Genomic DNA, 20,377 nt, shown 5'->3' with positions numbered 1-20,377 from the left:
TAAAAAATTGTAACTGAACTTTTACATTCGGCACCCCATAGAGAACAGTGTGTAACCCGAGAGTTTCACTTTCAATAGTTTCATTTTATTCTAGACTAGGGATTTATTCATCAAAAATGGGACACCATTGCTGTCACCCACAGGGAAAATCAGTGAGCTAAAATAAATCAAGAGGTTTTTCCAAAAGTATGCAAACTAAAAATGAACGACGTGGGATTCAAACCTTCTATCCCTGGCATTAGCAGCACACAGCTCTACAAACTGAGCTATACAGTTTGTCAGGTTTGCCCAAGATCTGCAGTAGAGTTTAATTCAATGATCCTGGGGATGCAGATTTTGGCAGTTAACTCAATTTATACTGTTCTGTGTCTCTCCCTCATCCTAATTAAAAGAGGGACAACCTCTGTCATGCGAAGAACTCTGCTCTCCTGATTGAGCTACAAAGTCAAAAGCAAGCCTGAAAGAAATATATGGAGTACATTTTCATTCAAGGAAACTTGGGACACTGATTCGTTTTTTTCCAAAAGTAACAAAGACCCACGTGGGATTCAAACACTCAACCTCAGGCATTGGCAGCACGCTGCTCTTCTAACAAAGATACACAGTCAATAGTATTTGTCCAAGGAATATTTGATACACTGCCGATTTTGCAGGTTTTCCTACTTACAAAGCGTGTAGAGGTCTGTCATTTTTATCATAGGTACACTTCAACTGTGAGAGACAGAATCTAAATACAAAATCCAGAAAATCACATTGTATGATTTTTAAATAATTAATTTGCATTTTATTGCATGACATAAGTATTTGATCACCTACCAACCAGTAAGAATTCCGGCTCTCACAGACCTGTTAGTTTTTCTTTAAGAAGCCCTCCTGTTCTCCACTCATTACCTGTATTAACCACACCTGTTTGAACTCGTTACCTGTATAAAAGACACGTGTCCACTCACTCAATCAAACAGACTCCAACCTCGCCACAATGGCCAAGACCAGAGAACTGTGTAAGGACATCAGGGATAAAATTGTAGACCTGCACAAGGCTGGGATGGGCTACAGGACAATAGGCAAGCAGCTTGGTGAGAAGGCAACAAATGTTGGTGCAATTATTAGAAAATGGAAGAAGTTCAAGATGACGGTCAATCTCCCTCAGTCTGGGGCTCTATGCAAGATCTCACCTCGTGGGGCATCAATGATCATGAGGAAGGTGAGGGATCAGCCCAGAACTACACGGCAGGACCTGGTCAATGAACTGAAGAAAGCTGGGACCACAGTCTCATGGATTAAAATCCTGCAGCGCACGCAAGGTCCCCCTGCTCACCCCAGCGCAGTGCATGCCAGGGCATGCAGTTTGCCAATGACCATCTGGATGATCCAGAGGAGGAATGGGAGAAGGTCATGTGGTCTGATGAGACAAAAATAGAGCTTTTTGGTCTAAACTCCACTCGCCGTGTTTGGAGGAAGAAGAAGAATGAGTACAACCCCAAGAACACCATCCCAACCGTGAAGCATGAAAATGGAAACATCATTCTTTGGGGATGCTTTTCTGCAAAGGGGACAGGATGACTGCATTGTATTGAGTGGAGGATGGATGGGGACATGTATCGCGAGATCTTGGCCAACAACCTCCTTCCCTCAGTAAGAGCATTGAAGATGGGTCGTGGCTGGGTCTTCCAGCATGACAACGACCCGAAACACACAGCCAGGGCAACTAAGGAGTAGCTCCATAAGAAGCATCTCAAGGTCCAGGAGTGGCCTAGCCAGTCTCCAGACCTGAACCCAATAGAAAATCTTTGGAGGGAGCTGAAAGTCTGTAATGCCCAACGACAGCCCCGAAACCTGAAGGATCTGGAGAAGGTCTGTATGGAGGAGTGGGCCAAAACCCCTGCTGCAGTGTGTGCAAACCTGGTCAAGAACTACAGGAAATGTATTACCTCTGTAATTGCAAACAAACGTTCTGCTTTTCTGATGTATCAAATACTTATGTCATGCAATATAATGCAAATTCATTACTTAAAAATCATACAATGTGATTTTCGGGATTTTTGTTTTAGATTCCGTCACTCAAAGTTGAAGAGTACCTATGATAAAAATGACAGATATCTACATGTTTTGTAAGTGGGAAAACCAGCAAAATTAGCAGTATATCAAAAACTTGTTCTCCCCACTGTACACTGTTTTTTCAGTCTACCAGACCATGGTGCTTGCCTACGGAGCTGCATGGGGAACTGGCCTTCCCTGTTTTCAGGGCAGAGCTCCAACCCAACATTACTACTCAAGTTTTTTGTTCTATCACCAAAACATTCAGCCAATAGAGTCAAGGTCTTTCCCCATTCAGCCAATAGAGTCAAGGCCTTTCCCCGTTCAGCCAATAGAGTCAAGGCCTTTCCCCGTTCAGCCAATAGAGTGAAGGCCTTTCCCCATCCAGCCATTTCAATGGTGCAATGAGCTGACCCTTTAAGCCCTGACAGCTGAGTCTCAAATACAACCTCTCTAAAGAGTATCTAAAATAACTCCCTTCAAACACCTCCCAAATAATTCAGAAACTGAAACTACAATAGATTATGCTGAAGAATATATTAATGATGAGCATGATTAAAAGGTGACATGGGTATTAGGTAAAAAACTAAATCAGACCCTGTATTAGGTAAAAAACTAAACCAGACCCTGTATTAGGTCAAAACTAAACCACCGCCCATATTACCATAAAAGAGTAAGACTAAACCAGAGCCTGTATTACCATATAAGAGTAAAACTAAACCAGAGCCTGTATTACCATATAAGAGTAAAACTAAACAAGAGCCTGTATTACCATATAAGAGTAAAACTAAACCAGAGCCTGCATTAGGTCAAAATTAAACCAGACACAGTATTAGTTTAAAATATACTGTATCTGACTGATATGTGATACCTGCGTGATATTCTCTTAAAGACAAAGTACACTGGCACAGTCAGTGTTAAATGGCTACTCAGTAACTAGTTGGCGCTGGTAGCATTTCAATTCGACACGTCACTCTCTCTGGGACCTTGAAGTAGTTGCTTTCCTTACTCTGCTTGGGCCACAGGTTTAGTTGGGTGATGGTAACGACTCGTCTCTGTTGACCGTTGTCTCTGTGTTCAGACGATCACCAGTTTGAACCCTGTGTGGAGTTTTCGCACTTAGCAGGTTAACAGAGGCTCTGACACTCAGGATATATTCAAATAATTAAAATATTCACATAATAGTTTAGGGTAACTGTAAATGTAACCCAGTTTCCAGGGTTTATGTGTTTCCACCTTCCACACGCTCAGTGTTGATTTCATTTGCTGTGAGAAAATAATTTTCTGTCTGCTCCATGAGGCAGTGGATGCCCCACACTCACTGGAAAGAAAAGGACTGATGCATAATGCAACACCACAGTACTCAGTCTCCCGTGATACTGGGACCCTGCCGGCTTTATAATATAGTAGACTGGTGACAGGCAAATACCTGGAAACCAATATAACTAGGACACAGCCTTGACACAGCTGACGGGTGGCACAGTCAAGACGGGGCTAGGATCAAATCAATTCTCCCTTTATTTCCAAGCAACCCAGCCTCTGCAGCTAAACAGCAACATACACACTCCAGAGCCTCACAAGGGATAATATTACATTGTTACTTGAGGCGGGACTGTTAATGGTCAGGTAATAATTAAGTGGTTGCCTTACGGGAAGGACAAATACAGTGCAGGTAACATAAAAAGGAAGGATGCTTCATAAACATACTTCTGAGTATTTATCTGACATTTCAGAGTGGATAAGTTATAGATATACAATAAACAACACATCAACAAAAGACTGAAAGACAGCAACATGAGGTATATGTGTACATGGAATAAGGAATGAATGTAACAAATAGTAGCTTGGCTTTGTACAGGGTGTCTAATGCTATTTTAATACTGTTTTCCTAAGAAATATGATATATTTGGGGTTATGACAAAGTTATTTTCACACTGAGATCATATATGCATCGTTTGCCCTGTTCTTTTCCACTTTTGTTATTGTGGTCACATATTCCGGCATGCATAATAAAATATGTAGGACTGTATTTTGTCGCTCCACTGTGTCCACAATGTGACTAGATGTCCTGATCATTCCTGTATGCAATTTTGTATTTCCCTTCATTTATACAGAGGATTGAACTGAGATCCCTGTGTTAGAACAATAACAATTTACAAACATGGAGATGTAAAAAACACACATTAAGAAAAACAATCACAATTGACAGTTTAAAAGTTGAACAATAAAAAACATTATTTATTAGACATTTAAATTCTCTGATATGCACCAAAACGTCAAGCTTAGAGTTCCTCTGCAATTAAATGTCATTTATGTGGGGAATAGCATATTAATCAGTTTTACCCAACTCTGAACAGATCCAAGGTATGTCTAGGACTGGCCAGTCATGAGAGCTAATTTGATAACAGTTGTTTTTCCAACAAATGTTCAACTATTATTAGCATGCTATTATTAGCAACTATTATTAGCAACTATTATTAGCAACCTTTCTGCTGGCCGTGTCTACCCCTGTCTAAAAATGTGTGCGAAATCAGAAGATGGACAATGTCAGAAGATGGACAATGTCAGAAGATGGACAATGTCAGAAGATGGACAATGTCCGAAGATGAACAATGTCCGAAGATGAACAATGTCAGAAGATGGACAATGTCAGAAGATGGACAATGTCAGAAGATGAACAATGTCAGAAGATGGACAATGTCCGAAGATGGACTATGTCAGAAAATGGACAAGTTCAGGGCAAAGGAAGTGCCAGTCAGAAAAAAGTAGAAGGAGGAATTCTTAATGAGACTGTCAATACAAGCGCAGGGGGATAGTCCCACACTGCCACCCTGTGTTCCTGACCATGTCTTTCTGTTAGAGAACCCTGTTCAATATTAGAGGTCCCTGTTCTGTGTTAGAGGTCCTAATTATGTGTTAGTGGTCCCTGTTTCATGTTGGAGGTCCCTATTCTGTGTTAGAGGTCCCTATTCTGTGTTAGAGGTCCCAGTTCTGTGTTAGATGTCCCTGTTCCGTGTTAGAGGTCCCTGTTTTGTGTTAGAGGTCCCTGTTCTGTGTTAGAGGTCCCCGTTTCAATGTTAGAGATCCCTGTTTCATGTTAGAGGTCTCAGTTTCATGTTAGAGGTCTCCATTCTGTGTTAGACGTCCCTGTTCTGTGTTAGAGGTCCCTGTTTCATGTTAGAGGTCCCTGTTCTGTGTTAGAGGTCCCTGTTTCATGTTAGAGGTCCCTGTTCCGTGTTAGGGGCTTCGGAGGAGTGACAGATTCCGGGATTGTACAGATTCTACTGCCCACATCCATCTGTTCCACTGCCTGAACAGCTGTGTGTATGTCCCTGGGAGACGAGGTCCCTGCTTCCACATGCATCCTAATCATTCTCTCCCTCCAAGGCAAGCCGCTCTATTTATACAGACTTAAAATGAGAGAGGGTTGTGCTCTGGGGTGATGTTGTAGGCATGGTGCAGAAGCTGTGGTTAGGAGACGGGGTTAATGGATGTGACTATGGAGGATAGGGCTGGGGTGTGGTTTTAGGACTGGGAGTGTGGAAGCTTTTCTGGTGTTAACACTTATTCATTGTCTGTCACATCTTAAAAGGATTTAGGCAATGTCATATGATCGCTGGTCCAGCATTTTATTGAGGTCACCCCCCATAATTGTTGATTTCTGTTGTGGTCTTGATGTGGTTGTGTTAAAGAACTATACTTCCTTTTGAATTAAGGCTGAATATGATTGAAATACAGGGTCGTAGTCCCCATTATCTTTCCAGTCTTGCATTTCTACAATTGAAATGAATCTGTTGCCTCATAATAACTTTGTAATTTCTATAATCTCACTGTGTCAAGCATCAGGATATGGGGACATGCTTCACTGTGCAATCCTTCTTTGGGAAAGAGTTGTCTGCTGGTGGGTGTTTCAAATTGAAAATCCTAGTAGTCACACAGACTGGCAATCCCTGGAATAGAGGCTCGTTCCCCCTCACAGATGTTATTTACTCTGATACCCCCTTGAAACAAGTTACTCCATTATGGACCCATCAGTTCTAATTTTTTTTTTCTCTATGGAGATTAGCAACAAGGCAAACAAATTGTCTTGTAATTTGGCACACCTTTTCCAAAATTAAAATCTTTCACAATGAAGCAAACACATTACATATTCCCAGAGGTGTTAAAAACCACTACATTTTTAAGGAAAATGTGCTTCTTCCGATCTACAACATACAATTTATTTTCCATTTGTTTTCCATTTCTTTCTTTAGTTGCATGTGTGCCACTTCAGGCCTTTAGGGTCCTTTGCAAAATACCCTCGTGGAAACTTCCATTAACTGTGTGAGGCGTTGCCTCTGGATTTTTTAACACATAAACTATTTAAGGTACAACCAACCCTTAAACGATTTCTGACACACGGTATGATAACTTCCCCACCCTACTGGGAGTTATTGAGTAGAAAACAGCAGGGAGTAATATAAGCAGAAACATGACCATCCAACTGTTCATTTTAACATCACAAGTAGAAATGACACTCCTCCAGACCAAGATGTTACATGCATTTAGAATCCTCCTGTGTATCACTTTACACATTAGGCCAACTGCTCAATCATTCAGGCAGTGTGAAATCGTCCTTAAAGTTCACTGCTTTTGAATAGAGACAAACCATCCATAAAGAACTTTATTGGGTCCGTGTGTTGATGTGCTTTCTATTGAATGACAGCACATTAAAATGACAGTTATTAAGATAGCAGGTGTATCTGGCAGGTTCAACAGCAGTGAAAAACAATGGTTAAGGTGGAAGCGTCTGCAAACACATGCATGTCTTCAAAGGCTCTATTCTTATTCTGCTCACTTCTGGAAGTGTCCGCTGCCAGAAAACAGTGAAGACCAAAGAAAGTCGACGTTGTGCTCAGTAGAAGATGGGCATATTGATGGCCAGACCAGACAGATTTTAAAATGTCAGTAATTCAAAATATGTAGATTCATTATCATGTCTACATACAATAGACCTAGTTGTAGATGTCAAAGACTGGCTTGTAGTTAATATTTTACCTACAACATTTCCCAAGCCCTGACCTCTCCGGCCACAGAGTGAGAGGTTAACTTTATGGGCATGCCGTCTAATTTGATTTCCCTTTTCTTTTTGTTGAATACATAAGAATGAAGGTATCAATTTATTGAGTCTACTGAACATTTTGTTGAGGCTGTAACAACACAACTATATTTGATTAAGTATACAATAAAATCAACTGATCTGAAACATATATAATAATGCCTTGGAAACAATGCATGCTGGGACTGTTGTCTTTTAGAAGACAATCATTTCTGTTATATGCCCCTGTCTGTAAATCAGAACCCAATGAACACCTGAACACTTGTTAAAATGAATATAAAATAAATACAGGTAGATCAATATGTTTTGCTCAGCAGGCTATCTCTGCTGTTAGTAATTCAGGTGTTAAAACATTGACAACACAAAACAATTATTTTTGCCATAGAATTACAGAACGAGTGCATCTGCACAGACTATAACTCTTGGCCCTAACTCTAGGTTTGTATCCCAAATGACACCCTAGTCTGTTTTAAGTGCACTACTTTCTACCGAAAGCCCTGCGTTGGGTACAAATAGGGAAAAGGGGGCAATTTGGGATGAAGGGAAGATGGTGTTTCTTTTCTCCCCTCACCAATCGAATGGTAAAACAATCAATCCTTTTCTGCTGAGGGTTTCTCTTCTTAATCTTTATTGTGTCCATAAATCTAAATTAATAAATATCCCTGCCTACACCACAAGAGCTCAATGTCCTGTAAATACAAAATAATCAATATTTATGTGACTTGTATTTCTCTCGTGTTCAATATGTGGCACTCTGCTGTTATCACCCCAAGTCACATTATATTCCTATACACTGTGTCTCCACACATCATTTAAAGGAGTGAAACCTTTAATTGTGACACATGCTATGATGTATTTTCCATTTGGGTAATATTGTTTAGTAATTAAATGAATACCACTAGATGAACAAGTTGGATGAATCATCTGTGTTGTGGATGGAACCTATCCTTCATATTGACCTTACTATATACCATGCAGATATCCATTACATTACTGCTTAGACAAACAATAATTGATTACAACATATAGATTTTTATTATATCAGACTGGATCATTTTTATTATACAGTATGTTTTCCCTATCAACTCTCTCAGAAGCATTACACAAGCAGCACAAATCTAACTTTTTATTTTTACTATCTCTGTCACATCCCAGTCTCTGTCTCAACCATGCCCCCTTCTCCTGAATTCTGATCACAACTGAAAGAAGGTATGGGTTGGGTCTCTCCCATGAACTCTGAAAGAAAGTATGGGTTGGGTCCCTCCCATGAACTCTGAAAGAAAGTATGGGTTGGGTCTCTCCCATGAACTCTGAAAGAAAGTATGGATTGGGTCCCTCCCATGAACTCTGAAAGAAAGTATGGATTGGGTCCCTCCCATGAACTCTGAAAGAAAGTATAAGCGAATGGAATTCCGTGAATGATCAGTCTGATACATCTTCATGAGGATGTTTGTCAAGGTTTAGTTGACCTGAATCTAACTCATCAGATGTCTTGTCAGAGATTCCTGTCCATGTCGACATTCTAATCTGCCCGGCGACACTAAGGCCTTCTGAGTCCTGCTGACAGGTCATTTACATGACAAATGAGACTTATTGGCCTCTCATCTCAACAGGACTATGGCTTTTCTGATTTTCCCAGGTCCAGAAGACAAGACAGAAATACAATGCAAAACATCTTTTGACAGTTGGCCTCTGTTATTTACCGTGATTGCTTTAGAACAGGATTATTTCGTATTAAAGGTTTTAACAATATTAGATTGTTGATAAGATTATTCAGTTTTTTCGTCAACTCTAAATAGGCTTATTTATGTAAATGTATGTTTTGTGATATCTAACAATCAAGCTCACTAGTTGACCCTTTGTCAAGCTCTGTTCAAATCTTTTCTATCACATTTTCTCTATATTGTGATAACATATCTAGACTGTAAACAGACAGAGTTGGTTCTTGTGTACATTAAGAGTGATCAATAAAAACAAAAAAACATAGTGGTATTCAAATCTGGCCCTGGAAGTCAGTTTCACTCCATTATTTAAAAGCAACCCTCTAATCAGGGACTGATTTAGACCCAGGACACCAGGTGGGTACAATTAATGATGGGGTAGAACAGAAGGCTTAGTCCTTGATTAGGGGGTTGCAAGAGAAAGATGGAGTGGAACTGACTTGGAGGGCCTGATTTGAATCCCACTGCTGTAGATCACAGCCCTCATGCCCCAAAACAAGACACATCATTGGGCCATAGCCCAATTGGGCCATAGCCCAATGAGGTTCTTAAGTACTCTTGCAGCTTGATCATTATTACACAACTGAATGAGACGCTTAGAAAATGATCTGCTTTGCTGTATTTCTTAATGATGCGAAATCATAAACTATTGGATTTTTTAATATTATTTACCATTCGGTGAAGCATGGAAAAAAGGCCAAAAAAACTCACGGCTGGTGTGCTTCCTAGGATCATGCCTGGGCAGTGTGTTCTAAAAGAATGGATACAACATGCAAAGGCCCATAAGAAAAATACCGTACTGCTTTCCTTTGGGGATACATTGATTGAAATTTTGAGGAATTGGCAGATGTTGCTCTGGTACACAGTCACTGTTTTAATTGACTGATTTGTGGACAGTGGGACAATTAAAAATGCACTGCCACATTTTTGATGTGTTGAGTATCAGGTGAAAGAAGCCTCACCTCTTGATATTGGGACATGACAATAGGAGGGCCTCAGCTCAGTGATTTTAAATGCTCTAAAACCAGTTTACATGTGTTGAAACAAGTACAAAGCTTTTCTTTCACCTTTGAAGTTAATGTAGTTTCCGATCCATATAATATTTTGGTTATATAGATACATATGTCTTGGAGCAAAGTAGATGCCAAGTTTCTCACCTTTCTAGTGAATGTGTTCCTTCTCAAGGCAGTAATTATACAGGTTATTTATGGATGTCCCAGGAGGGTGTCAGAGCGAATTAAATGAAAAGCAATGAATGTGGGCCAGAAGAAGACATCCCCCAAAACAGATTTTAATGTGGCTATTAAAGAAGCACTGCAGCATCCGAAGCACAACTATTGTATGTACTGTACCAACTTATTTCTGAACATATCATACAGACATAGGAAACATCATACAGACATAGGAAACATCATACAGACATAGGAAATACATCATACAGACATAGGAAACACATCATACAGACATAGGAAACCTCATACAGACATAGGAAACATCATACAGACATAGGAAACACATCATACAGACATAGGAAACATCATACAGACATAGGAAACAGATCATACAGACATAGGAAACCTAATACAGACATAGGAAACATCATACAGACATAGGAAACACATCATACAGACATAGGAAACACATCATACAGACATAGGAAACATCATACAGACATAGGAAACATCATACAGACATAGGAAATACATCATACAGACATAGGAAACATCATACAGACATAGGAAACATCATACAGACATAGGAAACATCATACAGACATAGGAAACCTCATACAGACATAGGAAACCTCATACAGACATAGGAAACATCATACAGACATAGGAAACACATCACACAGACATAGGAAACACATCATACAGATATAGGAAACATCATACATACAGAGGAAACATCATACAGACATAGGAAACATACGATGTCAATGGCACAACACCCTATTAGCCAGACTGGCCACCTGACAAACCTTTCAATCCCAGAAGGGCTGAGTTACGAATATTTATTTAATATAATGTTATTGTTTTAACAGGCTGGCAGCTCAAGGGAGTGTTTTTTAATGACTTGTGCATTTTCTGTGTTGTTATAATAACCTATTAAGCATTTGGTTAATCAGTGGTCAATGGCTGGTCCAAGTTAGGAAGAAAAGAGAAGAAACACAATAGCGGTTCTTGAGTTTCTGCAGCAGCGCACTAGCTACTGCTGCCAGAGCACTAATGTTTTTTGGTGTTACATTTTATTAAATAGTATTGAGCTCAGGGTGATTAGAGAAGAGGGGTTTGGGGGAACATATAGACCAGGATGTGGTTGAGTGGGCATGGTGATGCGGGCTGCTGGTGCTTAAGTGCCAAGGCTGAATTTACGAGCCAGTCTGCTCCTGATGATCTACTACAAACAAAATTAGCATCTTCAAAACTACTGGCTGAAATTACACAAAAGCTCTGAAGTCGATCTTTAATGACAGGTTATAAATACACCCCCTCAATGGCCCATGAATATTGGGACAGTTTTAAGAGTACTGTAGCTGTAAATATAACTGTCAGTGGCTGGAGACTAAGAGGTTGATTAACGTGTGATTATTGTATTTCTCTCAAAGGGATGATACGGGAGGGAACACAGCGTGCCGGACAATTTATCAGTGACAGTAACCATCCAGGCACATTTACAATGCTGATTAGACAAACCACAGCTTCAGAGATCGTCAGGACATTTTATTATTTTATTATCCTCCTCAGAGCACATGCAGATCCACCAGTGGGAGGTTTAACCTCCACCATGTCTGACACTGCTCAGGGTCTTCCACCTGCCCTGCCTTCTTCCATCTACCCCAGCCCTGCTTTCTTCCATCTACCCCAGCCCTGCTTTCATCCATCTACCCCAGCCCTGCTTTCTTCCATCACCCAGAGCCCTGCTTTCTTCCATCACCCACAGCCCTGCTTTCTTCCATCACCCACAGCCCTGCTTTCTTCCATCACCCAGAGCCCTGCTTTGTTCCATCACCCACAGCCCTGCTTTCTTCCATCTCCCACAGCCCTGCTTTCTTCCATCACCCACAGCCCTGCTTTCTTCCATCACCCACAGCCCTGCTTTCTTCCATCACCCAGAGCCCTGCTTTCTTCCATCACCCACAGCCCTGCTTTCTTCCATCACCCAGAGCCCTGCTTTCTTCCATCTCCCCCAGCCCTGCCTTCTTCCATCTACCCCAGCCCTGCTTTCTTCCATCACCCAGAGCCCTGCTTTGTTCCATCACCCCCAGCCCTGCTTTGTTCCATCACCCCCAGCCCTGCTTTCTTCCATCTCCCCCAGCCCTGCTTTCTTCCATCACCCACAGCCCTGCTTTCTTCCATCACCCACAGCCCTGCTTTCTTCCATCACCCACAGCCCTGCTTTCTTCCATCACCCACAGCACTGCTTTCTTCCATCTCCCACAGCCCTGCTTTCTTCCATCACCCACAGCACTGCTTTCTTCCATCTCCCACAACACTGCTTTCTTCCATCTCCCACAGCACTGCTTTCTTCCATCTCCCACAGCCCTGCTTTCTTCCATCACCCACAGCATTGCTTTTTTCCATCACCCACAGCCCTGCTTTCTTCCATCACCTCCTACAATGTGATTTTCAGGAATTTCTTTTCTCATTTTGTCTCTCATAGTTGAAGTGTACCTATGATGAAAATTACAGGCCTCTCTCATCTTTTTAAGTGGGAGAACCTGCACAATTGGTGGCTCACTAAATACTTTTTTGCCCCACTGTATAATGCCTCCCCGTCCAGATTTACTGTGATACAATAAGAAAGTTATTGTACAAAAAAACAACTTGGAAGATTTGTAAATTCAAAACTAAGTCGTATCAAAGTGAAATTGCATATTGTATGTATTCACATAAGTGATTGTAGTACTGAAGTACTGAACACAAATATACAGCATTTTATTATTATTATTACTACAAGTAGGTACAATACAAGTACATAAAATGTAGTTACCGTGTATATAGTCTAAAATAGGTGCCAAGGTAGGGTGTATTTTGATGTATGTCAGATATGCTGAATATTGCTTGAAATAAAGCTTAATAAAAGTTTATTAACAAGCTTGAATTAATACATGGAATTTATGGCAAAAATATAAAATGTAACTTGTGTCCTCAAACACACTGATAAACAGTGCAAGGATGGAACAACCTTGGAAGTGGTTAAACAAAGAGTCTGGGTTGGGATGTTTGAGCACACTGAAGCCACTTTTAAATTATAACACTGAAAAGTGTAAACCCATGTGAGAACATTTCCCAGAATGCCTTGGCTCTCCGGTGAATTGTGGAGATGTTGTGGCTGCATTTTTAGTGACAGAGACATGGTAACTATGAAGTTAAGCAACTGTCATTGTAAATGCTTAATTAATATCAGATTAACCATTTATATATGCACTTGTGGGAAAAAGCTTATTGGAGTGATATTTACAAAGGTGCTGTATTTATAAATGGTTAATCTGATATGAATTAAGCATTTACAATGACAGTTGCTTAACGTCATAGTAATTGTGTCATTTAAAATCCAAAGTGCTGAAACCCAGTGTAAGAACAGCATGACACAGTCCAAACATTTCTGGACTTCATTGTACGTCCCATCGTGGAGATGTTTTATTCAACATATTTCTTATGAATGCAGGATACATTTGCACAAGATAATATCATAATGTGCTATCCCTGACAATTGCTTTTTATATAAAAACCAAATATGACCAAGGGAAAGAAGAGCTACAGTACTGTGGAAACACTGCAATGAAGATTTGATCAAATTTAGCTCTACATTTTATAATGTAGTATTTCAAACCATTACTATTCTGTGTACATTACAGTAATTTCATAGAAGATACAGATCCTTTGTGTAATTATATTCCACTCAGTGAGGTACCTCCACTCCTTCTCAGTGAGCAACAGGAAATGTTCCATGAGATGTTGTAACCAGCAGTTTCTGTCTGCAGCCTCCTCTCCTGTTGTTCGGCAGTCTGTCAACTTCAACAACGTACTGTGGGCAGAAGCACAGAGCAGGGAGATGGCAAGAGGAGATGAACCAGTAAAACACTAAATTAAATCCATAAAATACGTACTAGCAAGGTGTGTACCAAATGTTCCCCTATATCCTATATAGTGCCTCAACCAGAGCCTTATGTTTCCTGGTCAAAAGCAGTCCATATGATGGCAATATAGTGGCAGTTGGGATACACTCAGTGTTTGGAGAAGTCTTATGGACAAAGGAGCTTTTCTTTTTCTTATATTTCAGAGTGAATTCCTGCTGACACAGTGGGTTAAGACCTTTGGCAGAAATTGAGGTGACTGATGGAGAAAATCCCACAAACGGGTGGGAATGCAGCACATCAGCAGGCCATTCTCCAACTACCAAACATGTGGGCTTGATTTATGGGCTTTATTTGAAAGCAACCTCGTTTCCATAACAGTTGGGACACTGTGTAAAATGGAAATAAAACAGAATGCAATTATGTCTTTTGCGATAAGTCGCTATTCCTGAATTCTGTCAGAACCAATCGGAACTCAATATGTCAGCATGTCCAGACTCATTATCTCATCCAATACAGGAAAAGTTATGTATTTTCCGCTGGTTAAACAAGGGTTTGAGTTTTACATTTTAATCGTATTTACACTTTGCATACTAGTTAGTTATTAAGTCACATTCAAGTTCACAACTGCAAAAAAGACAAATTGTCCCAGAACAAATTTTTTGTCTTACAAATATCTCTCCTGAAAAGTAGTGACATGCGACATAAGCCCAGTATCCTGAATTTGGTCACCTATATCAAGCATGAATGGGAATACATTTCACTTTCAAAACTACAGAAGTTGGTCTTCTCAATTCACAAATGCTTACGGAGTGTTAAAAGAAGAGGTGATGCAACACAGTAAAACATGCACCGGTCCAAACATTTTTCAAATGTGTTGCTGGCATCAAAAACAATGACATTTCTCAGTTTCAACATTTGATATGTTGTCTAGGTATTTTCAATTAAATACAGGGATTGATTTGCACCTCATTTCATTCTGTTTTTAGTTGCATTTTACGCATCGTCCCAGCTTTTGGGAACAGGGTTGTACAAACCCGATTCCAAAAACGTTGGGACACTGTACAAATTGTGAGTAAAAAAGGAATGGAATAATTTACAAATCTCATAAACTTATATTTAATTCACAATAGAATATAGATAACATATCGAATGTTGAAAGTGAGACATTTTGTACATTTTGGCTCATTTTGGATTTCATGAGAGCTAAACATTCCAAAAAAGTTGGGACAGGTAGCAATAAGAGGCCGGAAAAGTTAAATGTACAGATAAGGAACAGCTGGAGGACCAGTTTGCAACTTATTATGTCAGTTGGCAACATGATTGGGTATAAAAAGAGCCTCTCAGTGTGGCAGTGTCTCTCAGAAGTCAAGATGTGCAGAGGATCACCAATTCCCCCAATGCTGCAGCGAAAACTAGTGGCGCAATATCAGAAAGGAGTTTCTCAGAGAAAAATTGCAAAGAGTTTGAAGTTATCATCATCTACAGTGCATAATATCATCCAAAGATTCAGAGAATCTGGAACAATCTCTGTGCGTAAGGGTCAAGGCCAGAAAACCATACTGGATGCCCGTGATCTTCGGGCCCTCAGACGGCACTGCATCACATACAGGAATGATACTGTAATGGAAATCACAACATGGGCTCAGGAATACTTCTAGAAAACATTGTCGGTGAACACAATCCACCGTGCCATTCGCCGTTGCTGGCTAAAACTCCATAGGTCAAAAAAGAAGCCTGTGGCAAAGTGGAAAAGTGTTCTGTGGTCAGACACATCTAAATTTGAAATTCATTTTGGAAAACTGGGACGCCATGTCATCCGGACTAAAGAGGACAAGGACAACCCAAATTGTTATCAGCGCTCAGTTCAGAAGCCTGCATCTCTGATGGTATGGGGTTGCATGAGTGCGTGTGGCATGGGCAGCCTACACATCTGGAAAGGCACCATCAATGCTGACAGTTATATCCAAGTTCTAGAACAATATATGCTCCCATCCAGATGTCGTCTCTTTCAGGAAAGACCTTGCATATTCCAACATGACAATGCCAGACCACATACTGCATCAATTACAAAGTCATGGCTGCATAGAAGAAGGATCCGGGTACTGAAATGGCCAGCCTGCAGTCCAGATCTTTCACCCATAGAAAACTTTTGGCGCATCATAAAGAGGAAGGTGCGACAAAGAAGACCTAAGACAGTTGAGCAACTAGAAGCCTGTATTAAACAAGAATGTGACAACATTCCTATTCATAAACTTGTGCAACTTGTCTCCTCAGTCCCCAGACATTTGCAGTCTGTTATAAAAAGAAGAGGGGATGCCACACAGTGATAAACATGGCATTGTCCCAACTTTTTTGAGATGTGTTGATGCCATGAAATTTAAAATCAACTTATTTGTCCCTTAAAGTGATACATTTTCTTAGTTTAAACATTTGATATGTTATCTATGTTTTATTCTGAATAAAATATTGAAATGTAAAACTTCCACATCATTGCATTCTGTTTTTATTCACAATTGTACAGTGTCCCAATTTTTTTGGAGTCAGGTTTTTAAATGATAAAGAAACACAAATGTAATCTTCTATTTTTCTTAAAGTTCTTTGGATAAAACTTAGAAGGGGGTTATAAGGGGTCCTGATAAATACACTCTGTAACGTTTTTAGATGACACATCTGGTTGCAGTTCGTAACCACAGAATTGTTGCAGTCCGTAACTACAGTTATTACATGTATAGTGGTGAGAACAAGTATTTGATACACTGCTGATTTTGCAGGTTTTCCTACTTACAAAGCATGTAGAAGTCTGTATATCATAGGTGCACTTTAACTGTGAGAGAAGGAATCTAAAACAGAAATCCAGAAAATCACATTGTATGATTTTTAAATAATTAATTGGCATTTTATTGCATGACATACGTATTTGGTACATCAGAAAAGAAGGACAGTAAAATACTAGTAGGCCTATTACTGGTTAATAAGCCATTAAACTTCATAGGAAAAAAAATGTCAGTTTAACAATGCTTAATAGTGTCTAACTAAATATTCAAACTTGGCGTTAATGCGTCTAATGACGCAATTGTATGACGAGGTAGAATGTCCCAATCAGTCCCAAAACTGCCATACTAGCTTACTATATACTAAACAGTACATACTTCACCATCATCTGCATCATCAAGTACGCACTTTTAGCACTTGTAGTATGTGATTTGAGATTCATGATTAGTCTGTATCATGACTACTGTGCTGTCCCCGAACCAGCTTCACTGGACATTATTTCATGAAAATGAGTACCTTCGTAATCGTTTATGTATGTCGATACACACATCTTAAATCCTTTTTCCAACTTGCTAGCTGGAGCCTTGCAAATCCTCTTGCAAATACGATTAACATTTTTCTTTTTAGGAAACTGTCATGGTGCGGTGAGCAGCAGCGCCACCGTGCCATATATTCTCAAGTTCCCATATCACACTAACACATCCCGGAATGTCACATGTCTCCAATCTTTCACACCAGGTCCCAATTGACATCATTTGTATGTGTTTAAATGTTTCCCCTCTGCTCCTCACATTGTGGATCATTGTTGCGGTTGTGCCTGTGTTGGTGAGTGTTGTTGATGTACTGTTTGAATGTTAGCTGTTAAGCCGCGTTGTCGCGCACTTTATTTTCATTCAGTAGATTAGTTATCGTTTTCCGTTCGTGTTTGTTTGTTGTTTATTAAAAACCACGAACACGATATATGCCTGCGTCTGGTTCCTTGCCAACACTACACCACAAGAACATCGTTACAGAAACCCTTGTAAACTCCTTGAATAAAAGGTTCCCATTATTTAAATAGCGGAGCGGCACAACCGAAAATGCAGGAGCAGTATTAAGGAGAATGTGGAAGCTGTTGTGCAGGCAGCCCATGGTCAATACAAATTGACATAGGCTACAGGTCTATACCAACCCAGAGCTTGTGATTGGTCAATATACCCATCCTTCAATTGTAGGTTGAAATGAAATTGAGTTGTCCCTAAAATACCTGGAAGAATTTTACTTTGTTTAGGACTGGTCAATAAAACAGCTTTTAAAATAACCCAACTGCTTTTCTTCCCATAAATGCTAACTTTCCGGTTCTATAAAGGGGTGCACATTTTTATTTTTGCCCTGGCATTTACGAACTTGATTAAAATTGTCCCCTACTTACACACTTGACTAATGTAAAAAACTAATAATCAGAAAAAAAAAAGGCAGATTGGGAAAACACTGTGCTAGGCCTACTGCATTCTTACTAAAAAGAAAGTTAGTAAAACCATATAGTGTTTCTAGACTCCTAGATGTACATGGATCTGACTAGAACAGTATATAAAGGGTTCTACCAAGAACTATATGAACTTCACTTAGATCAGTAGCATGGTCATTGAACTATACCCACTTGAACCAAATGTTTTGAAATCACCCAGTTTTCCTTACCAAGTAGGCCATGCTCCCAGTTTCACATAAAAAAAAGTAGCCTAAATTATATAAATAGTATATAATTATATAACAAAAAACCAAGCAAGCCTAGTTCAGCCATCCTGCAAAAGAAAGAGTTGCCATCACAAGATTGGAACCCGGGTTGCCCACGTGTAAGGCTGTGTTGTTAACCACTACACCTGTACAGTTGCTGGCTGCCAGTATAGTCTCTAGTCTATACTAACACCTGGCATCTGTATATCCTGAACAAATCCTCTTTTGCCACTGGATGTTTTAATAGTTAATTGGTCATTCGTGAATGACATTGATACAGTTAAACTGACTAATGTTTCTTACTAAGTTTACCTCCACCAAAAATAGTCTATGTATGCAGTTTGCCACTGGCTGTTTTAACAGTGTATTAGCCAGTAAAACGCTTTACCAGTATCTACTAACTTACTGGAATAGTCATAAGAATTGAACAATCGCTAGTGAGTCTGTCAAAGCTACACTGAATACAATTATAAATGCAACACTTTTGTTTTTGTCCCCATTTATCATGAGCTGAACTCAAAGATCTAAGACTCTTTATGTACACAAAAGGCCTATTATTCTCAAATATTGTTCACAAATCAGTCTAAATCTGTGTTAGTGAGCACTTCTCTTTTGCTGAGATAATCCATCCACATCACAGGTGCGGCATATCAAGATGCTGATTAGACAGCATGATTATTGCACAGGTGTGCCTTAGCCACAATAAATATCTTAAATAGATTTGGCTCTTCTGACATGCGAGCTGGCTCCCAACGTTCACCTAAGTAGTAAATGTAGGGTATATTGTATCAGAATGGTGATTCCTGATTGATGTGACAGGTGGACATCCGGTTTGTAGGGTGGGACTTCTGGTGTGACGTATGGACTTCCTGTATAACGTGTGTTAGGGTGGGACTTCCTGTATGACGTGTGTTAGGGCTGGACTTCTGGAATGACGTATGCATGTCGGGTGACTTTGTAATTTATGATTACATTGATGTGTCCATGTTTGATGTTTTACAACGACTGATGAGCAACCCTGACTAGTGTTATAACAGGTGGGTTATGTTTGATGATTAACAAATGTGTCTTAGGGTTCCGGAATGTTAAATTCCCAGTCAATAAATAAGTGTTGTGTCAGCGGCAAGATGTTTGGTGTTTAACAAAAGGGTGACAGGGTCCAGCAATTCTATAAACCCCCCTGGGTGGTACAACAGATGTCCTACAACCGGTGGTTGTTAACCTTTCATGTTTTATGGGATGTTTGGTGTGGTCTGTGTATTTAAACCACGCAGACATTGGTGATGATCATTCAGTCTTGCCCGAGTAAACTTACCTACACAATACAAAACATGGAGGATTGTGCGGCGATCAATGTTTTGAGTGAAACACTGTTGAAAGCTAACAACCTAACCGCAGCTCAGCGATTTGGTAAGAAATTACAAATGGACAGCAGAGATGCAATCAACATGGCCGCACCGAAGAAAGCTATTCTTAGTTTAACATGAATCCATCATCTGCACCAGGATACGTCGGCATGGGATTGGAAGTTGGACAATGGTCGGATCAGTGGATACATTTTCAACTTAGAGATACTGGGGGTTGCATTTTTATGAATTACCCGAAGGCCAAGAGTTTAAGGCTGGTGTGACTGATCAAATGGTTTTTAATGCCAGTTTATGGAACAAGACCCTCAAGCGTGTATGTGATACATACACGCTACACAGGCATGTAGCTATACATTTTCAAAGAAATAGAGATATTGTTCATGATGTAAATTCACGATTTCAGCTGGATTTGGTTGACATGAGTGCTTACAGTGTGGAAAATGATAACATGGAATGTATGTTAAAATGCATAGATGTATTAAGCAAATACGCACGGATTCGTGTGCTGAGAAATAAAAGCGCTATCAAGGTAAAGCGAGCATTTGAAGACATTAAAAGAAGGAAGAACATCACACCAAACGGACAA

The sequence above is a fragment of the Esox lucius genome, chromosome 17 (assembly GCF_011004845.1).
Source record: "Esox lucius isolate fEsoLuc1 chromosome 17, fEsoLuc1.pri, whole genome shotgun sequence".
Lineage (NCBI taxonomy): Eukaryota > Metazoa > Chordata > Actinopteri > Esociformes > Esocidae > Esox > Esox lucius.
This window is presented reverse-complemented; position numbering follows the sequence as displayed.